Source organism: Acinonyx jubatus, chromosome B1 (assembly GCF_027475565.1).
Source record: "Acinonyx jubatus isolate Ajub_Pintada_27869175 chromosome B1, VMU_Ajub_asm_v1.0, whole genome shotgun sequence".
Lineage (NCBI taxonomy): Eukaryota > Metazoa > Chordata > Mammalia > Carnivora > Felidae > Acinonyx > Acinonyx jubatus.
The window spans coordinates 21,456,687-21,464,757 of NC_069382.1; the positions used below are offsets into that span (position 1 = coordinate 21,456,687).

At 34.5% G+C, this 8,071-nt stretch overlaps 1 long non-coding RNA gene across 2 annotated transcripts in view; it reads left to right on the forward strand.

Moving 5' to 3' along the window:
* The window catches only part of LOC113604705 (uncharacterized), a 219,172-nt gene extending 211,549 nt beyond the window's left edge, over positions 1–7,623 (forward strand). For both annotated transcript variants that reach the window (XR_008295881.1, XR_008295882.1), the window contains one exon: positions 6,673–7,623. This is a non-coding gene — a long non-coding RNA (uncharacterized LOC113604705). The remainder of the gene's footprint in view (positions 1–6,672) is intronic.
* The last annotated feature ends 448 nt before the right edge of the window (positions 7,624–8,071 follow it).

Genomic DNA, 8,071 nt, shown 5'->3' on the forward strand with positions numbered 1-8,071 from the left:
AGTATCTGGTGAGAAAGGTGGCCAACATGTCCAACGAGATGGGAAATGAAAAAAAAAAAAAGAAAGAAGCTATAAGAGAATCAAGTGGACATAACTAGAAATCAAATAGAAAACAGAAAAAAAGATAGGCTTTATAACAGAGTAGAAGCAATAAAGGTAAGAATGAGTGACATAATGGGGTACCTGGATGGCTCAGTCAGTGAAGCATCTAACAGCTCAGAGCCTGGAGCTTGCTTCAGATTCTGTGTCTCCTTCTCTCTCTGCCCCTCTCATACTAATGCTCTGTCTCTCTCTCAATAATGAATAAATGTTAAAAATCTTTTTTAATAAAAAAATGGGGATATAATGAAGCAACAGAAAGAGAAATCAAGGAATAGATCCCTTTTACAAGTGCATCAAAACCCATAAAATACCTAGGAATAAATCTAACCAAAGAGGTGAAAAATCTATACAATGAAAACTATAGAAAGCTTATGAAAGAAATTGAAAAAGAAACAAAAAAAAATGGGAAAAGATTCCATGCTCCTGGATAGGAAGAACAAATATTGTTAAAAAGTCGATAGTACCCAAAGCAATCTACATATTCAATGTAATCCCTATCAAAATAATACCAGCATTCTTCACAGAGCTGGAACAAATAATCCTAAAATTTGTATAGAACCAGAAAAGACCCCGAATAGCCAAAGTAATCTTGAAAAAGAAAACCAAAGCAGGAGGCATCACAGTCCCAGACTTCAAGCTATACTACAAAGCTGTCATCATCAAGACAGTATGGTACTGGTATGAAAACAGGCACTCAGATCAATGGAACAGAATAGAGAACCCAGAAATGGACCCACAAATATATGGCCAACTAATCTTTGACAAAGCAGGAAAGAATATCCAGTGGAAAAAAGACAGTCTCTTCAGCAAATGGTCCTGCAAAAACTGGACAGCGACATGCAGAAGAATGAACCTGGACCGCTTTCTTACACCATACAGAAAAATAAATTCAAAATGGATGAAAGACCTAAACGTAAGACAGGAGGTCATAAAATCCTCGAGGAGAAAGCAGGCAAAAACCTCTATGATCTTGGCTGCAGCAACTTCTTACTCAACACATCTCTAGAGGCAAGGAAAACAAAAGCAAAAATGAACTACTGGGACCTCATCAAAATAAAAAGCTTTTGGGGTGCCTGGGTGGCTCAGTTGGTTAAGCGTCCAACTTCAGCTCAGGTCATGATCTCATGGTCCGTGGGTTCGAGCCCTGCGTCGGGCTCTGTGCTGACAGCTCAGAGCCTGGAGCCTGTTTCAGATTCTGTGTCTCCCTCTCTCTCTGACCCTCCCCCATTCATGCTCTGTCTCTCTCTGTCTCAAAAATAAATAAATGTTAAAACAAATATATATATATTTTTTTAAATAAAAAGCTTCTGCACAGCAAAGGAAACAGCAAAACTAAAAGGCAACCGACAGAATGGGAGAAGACGTTTGCAAACAACATATTAGATAAAGGGTTAGTATCTAAAATCTATAAACAACTTATCAAACTCAACACCCAAACAACAACTCATCCAGTGAAGAAATGGGCAAAAGACACGAAAAGACACTTCTCCAAAGAAGACATCCAGATGACCAACTGACACATGAAAAAATGCTCCACATCACTCATCATCAAGGAAATACAAATCAAAACCACAATGAGATATCACCTCACACCTATCAGAATGGCTAAAATTAACAACTTAGGAAACAACAGATGTTGGTGAGGATGCGGAGAAGGAGGGCTATTTTGCATTGCTGATGGGAATACAAGCTGATGCAGCCATTCTGGAACCAGAGAAATTGGAAGAGTGTAAATAACTAAATAACAATAGACAAAGAATAGCTTGTGGAAAATTAATAGCTTGAAGAAGAAATTATAAGGAAAACCAGAAACATTTATTTTTGAATGAAAAAATTGTAGGATCATGCCAAGACTTAGAAAGTCATAGCTTCATGCCTATTTTAAAAAAGAAGAAAATAGTAAAAATAATCTAAACCTTAAAAACTTTAAAAATATATAAAAGAGGAAATTAAATAAGAAGTAGGAATGAAAATCATTAAAAATTATAAATAATTAACAGAACTGAGCAATAGTCTATGGCAGGTGTGTGTTGAACACAAAAGGGCATAAAGAACCTTCCTAGGATGATGGAATTGCTCGAATTTTCTTTGTGTGGTTATTACCTGAGCACATATAATTGACAAAGAAATTATGCAGGTAATCATTTGAGATCCATATACTTTATTATATATAAATTACGTCTCAAAATCCATTGACAAAAAAAATTTGACCTTTATTTCTTAAATGTAATGAATCTCTTTAAACACATTTGAATCCCTGTCCTGTGTTGATTCCAAAGTTTTATCTTAGCAGCTTATCTGCTTGTGGGATAGATGCTACCTTCCATAGCAATTGTGTTCTGTGTTTTTAAACTAATAGCGCCTCATGTCATAGCACTAAAAGTGTGTAGACTCCAGAAGCTGTTCACCCACTTGATGTTAATAAAGTCTTTCCATCTTTCAGACTTACACTTGCAGAACTAACTTAATTAAATTATATATTTTTTATCTTTATGTTCATTTGCACAAATATGAATTTGAAGTTAATTTTAATAATGCTTAATTTTTATAAATGCTTAATTTAATAATGCTGAATGCTTAAATGCCTCTGGTGGTACAACCTTGACATGAATTTCAATTTTGAAATAACTATAAATTGAGAGTGAGAAATGTAGGACTGAGTTAAAAGAGATCCATAACACATGATGGAAGTGAGATAGGACAAAATCAATTCTCCAAAAGACAATGTCTGTAATAACTTTGTATTCTTCAGCGAACCCTTGTTCACATCACTGACCTTTAGAAATAACTGTTGATACGATACAATACAATGCAATACAATACATCAAATAAATTATAAACACAAAGCACTTACCACGTTGTTGTTCTGTCTTTGTGTTCTGTTATTGTGATAAAGACATTCAACACAATCAATATCTACCGGCTTAGTAATGACTAATCAGTCTTAACTTTCTGAACTTCATTTCCCCACGTTTAAGATAGGAATAATTTAATTACCTTACATACATTATTTTGAAGGTTAAGTAGTAAGGTATAATAAATGTATCTATTCCACAGTAGCTAGATAATTCATTTTGATCTTTGTCTCACCTTTTTTAAAAAATTTAAGTGCCTTTCAATTTGTTGGTAATTAATATTCTACCAGCATTTTCTGTTTTATCATTTATTTAAAGCAAATTTTAATAATAAAGACAATGTCTTTATACTTAGGGCAGCATAAGTTTTTGATATTTTTTCCCTAAGATTTGATATTTTGATCATGGCAAACAGGTGATCTTTCTGGCACATTTACATACTGATTAAGAGCTGTTGCTAGAACATTTAATGTTATCCTCAAAATGAAACATTATTTTTAATATTAGTTTTTCCCCTAATTTATTCTTGTTAATATTGGAATTGAAACAAAAGCAGGATTCAAAAGAATATGTCTTTTAAAATTTAATGTAGTCATTTTAATATTTAGGAAGTACACTGATGATTGATCATTTAATTTCAAGTAGCAAATATGCAAATACATGTTATGTTTATTCTCATATTGAATTCAATTTTAGAAGAATAAGGATTTTTTTTCCTTCCCTCGGAATGAATGATGACACAGACTGGTTGAAAAATCACCCAATATTACCCAAATGAAAGGTTATCAAAGGAAATTGTAATCAAGTTTGTCTTCAGCTCTGAAAGGTTGGAAATTGGTTAAGAGTAGAAGAAGTTCAGATAATTTCTGGGTACAGAGTAAATGGGACTGCACTGACTTAGAATGCGGTGACAATGAGTAAACTAAGATTAGCTATGAAATTGAATGAATTATTTAAGACCCAGATGAAATATAATCTCCTCTAAAGATTAATCCGTTTCTAAACATTGAACAAGATAAATAACACAGAGTAGGTGTAACAAAAAAAGACCTTGTTTGCCTTGGAGAACCTGAAAGAGAATAAGAAATATTTTAGAGGTAAGCTAATTGAGGAACGTGGGACCACAGCTAGGAACTTACCAACTGTGTGTCTAATTTATGTTACAAAATTTCTTCACTAACTGTAAAAATAGTCTTCCTAAAATAACCATTTTACTTTACATTTTCCATTGCACTATAACTGTTTTCCACTGTATTATAAGATATATAACTATTAAGGTTCATACCCATGGATATTCTCCCAGTCCTTGCTTGTGTATTTAACTAACACTTGCAGTATTTTGGTGAATGGCCTGTCCTTCTAGAGCTGGAAAATAACTTACCAGTCGTGGGAAGTCACTTAGAAGCAGTGAGAGAAGTTATGAGCAGATCTTGAGGAAGACAACGTCAAGGCCATCAGCCTAAGATGAGGCATTCTCTTGGTCTCTACAAAGACCATTGTTCTGGGAAAGGGAATGGGATCACTTCTCCCGGCCCAGAGGATTTAGGGCACTTTTGTACCCCGACTTTATCATAGGAGCCTTGTCACATATGCTAATTTGGCTTTCTGTGGAACTCTTTTACTCTTACAATTAGATCCTGGACTCAATATTCAGTCTGTTCCCTGCTGCTGGAAACAAAAGGCCCTTTAGATATTGACATGGAGACTTTCTGGCTTTCACACCATGCCCTGAATTAATAATTGATTAACATGAGCCTGCCATTTCCTTCCTTAAAGATTTCAGCTCCAAGAGGAGCTGATTTCATAATTCTTACAGGTTTACCAATTTATGCATGTCTTTCATGATTGATATGTTGCATAAGATCGTCTATCCTTTTCACCAATCCCTATCCCAGTTCACCTTACGTTATTGGGCAGATAGGCATCATACTCATTGTTAATCACACTGCTAGTAATAGAGCCCATGTTGCCATCTGGTATATGAGTAAACCAATTCTAAATTTTTTTTTAATTTCATTATCATGAAATTTATTTCAGAAAGAAAATTGTTGTTACATTCTTTACTCTTTATGTCTGCCGTATCTAGATCTGGGTCCTAGAACTCTTTTTATTTATTTATTTATTTATTTATTTATTTATTTATTTATTTTTAATTTACATCCAAGTTAGTTAGCATGTAGTGCATCATTGATTTCAGGAGTACATTCCTTAATGCCCCTTACCCATTTAGCCCATCCCCCCTCCTACAACCTGTCCAGGAACCTTCTATTTGTTCTCCACATATAAGGGCATCTTATGTTTTGTCCCTCTTCCTATTTTTATATTATTTTTGTTTCCCTTCCCTCATGTTCATCTGTTTTGTATCTTAAAGTCCTCATATTTGTGAAGTCATATTTGTCTCTCTCTGACTAATTTCACTTAGCATAATACCCTCTAGTTATTATGCTAATAATAGTTGCAAATGGCAAGACTTCATTCTTTTTGATTGCCAAGTAATACTCCATTGTGTGTGTGTGTATGTATATGTTTATATATATGTGTATATATATACACGTACCACATCTTTATCCATTCATCCATCAATGGACATTTGGGCTCTTTCTATACTTTGGCTATTGTTGATAGTGCAGCTATAAACATTGGGGTACATGTGCCTCTTCGAAAAAGCATACCCATATCCCTTGGATAAGTACCTAGTAGTGCAATTGCTGGGTCATAGGGTAGTTCTATTTTTAATTTTTTGAGGAACCTCCATACTGTTTTCCAGAGTAGCTGCCCCAGCTTGCATTCCCATCCGCAGTGCAAAAGAGATCCTCTTTCTCTCCATCCTTGCCAACATCTATTGTTGCCTGAGTTGTTAATGTTAGCCATTATGATAGATGTCAGGTGGTATCTCATTGTGGTTTTGATTTGTATTTGCCTGATGATGAGTGATGTGGAGCATTTTTTAATGTGTCGGTTGACCATCTGAATGTCTTTGGAGAAGTGTCTATTCATGTCTTTTGCCCATTTCTTCACTGGATTATTTGTTCTTGAGGTGTTGATCAGTTTGATCAACACTGATCAACTGTTTGATCAACTGATCAACTGTTTGATCAGTTCTTGATAGATTTTGGATACTAACCCTTTATCTGGTACGTCGTTTGCAAATGTCTTCTCCCATTCTGTCGATTGCCTTTTAGTTTTGCTGATTGACCAATTCTAAAATTATACCCTGAGAGATCTATTTTCCAGGACCACTTCTGAGACCAGACTTTTGATTTGAGTTCCCACCGAAGCAATCTTTCAGACAAATATTTAAATATAAGTAGTTTATTTGGAAAGAGAAGTCAGAAAACAACAGGAGGGAAGTGGGGAAGTGAGAGAGGAAAGACATGAAATCTAGTCATATGGTCTTATCAGGTAAATTATCCCTGTGGGTAACTGCAGCTCAGACCTGTTGGGGAAATCTGGGAAGTCACGGAACAAGGCTCAGAATCTCAGAAAGGTGAAAGATCTGGGAAATTTTCCAGCTAACATTCAGTGTTATTAAACAGTTGAACCATATATAATGCTATTCAAGGAAAGAAATTCTGAGCCAAGGATTTTTTTAATTAACTAGCCTTTCTTTCAAATCAAAATCCTACAGAGAAACAATGTTGAACACACAGTACCTCGGAAATGTTGACTTCCTGATGATTCTACTACTAAAGGCTATGCTTCATTTCAACAACAGATTATTGTGGAAACCACATCAGACAGAAACAGATTGGTGGTGAGTATTGAACATTTTTATTATAAAATTATGAACAAAGAAAAGCTGACCTAAAATGACAAAATATTATATTTATTATATAAGTATTATATTCTCTAATAATGATGAAATGGCCCAACTAACAAAAACTGGAAAAAGAATTATTACAAAATGAGCCAATTTATTGCCTCATAGATTACATCTTAAAGTAAAAACATATTGCTAGCGTTGACACATTAAATAACAGCCTAAGCATACAGCCTACGAACACAAGGATATATGCCCCAAAAAGATAACACTATTGACTAAAATAGTATAATGGGAGAGAAGAAGAGAAGGAGAAGGACAAGAAATTTTCTTTTTATTCATAAAAGAAATAACTACATACGTATTATATACATAAATGTATATACACATACATATGTACGTGTATACATGTACATATACGTATATATACATATGTACATAAAATACTATTAGATTTTTCTTAAAATTTTTAAAGTATTTTACCTCAAATTATTTAGACTGGCAGGTACAAAGTTGCAGATGGAGAAATCGTTTATATGATATGAAGTACCAAATTCGTTTTGTTACTTAAAATTTATTTCCCATTTTCCCTCAGCGTTTTCAAATGGCAAATGCCTTTTCTGGGAAAGTATCCAGGTTTACATGGATTTTATTTCTTTGGCCAATGATTTCAGCCTTTTATGATGCAAAGTCTAAATATGTTTTTCAGTGACATTTCAAAAACTTGTATGCAGCTTAGCCTTTGAAAATTTGACATGTTCTCTTACGCACTCTCTTTGCCCAGAAGAGGGCATTAGATAGAAGCGTATTTTATCTTCAGAATCTTCATATTAAACTGAGGCTTTAGGGTGTGTTTAAAAACCTAAAATTGAATTCATCGTCTCAGTCTTAACTGTCCCAAACCGATTGTGCTTTCTGATGTTCTTTTTTTCTAACGGCATCATGCATTTCCAAGTGCATCAAATTCACAACCTTGGAACTTCCTATTATGGCACACGTTTGTCACCACTTGCCTTAGTCATTTTATTTTCACAATGCTTCCTTGCATTTCTTACCCTGTCTTTCCATTCTGGAGTCGAGTGCCAGATAATTTTCATGAGAGTGTGAGCCACCTAACTGGCAGGGTCTCTCTAACACACTGTGTGTACTGCCAGCTTATGTGTTTCACACTCTACTCTTATTATATCACTTCTCGACTTGGAAAATTTCAATAATCTCACACCAATCCAGACTCTTTGACCTAGCACCTAATACCACACAAACTCTCTAAATCTTTTTTTTTTTCCTCATGGATGATTCTTTATGTATTAGAATTGGTTTTATTAAATTTGTATTGAGGTGTAATTGACACGTG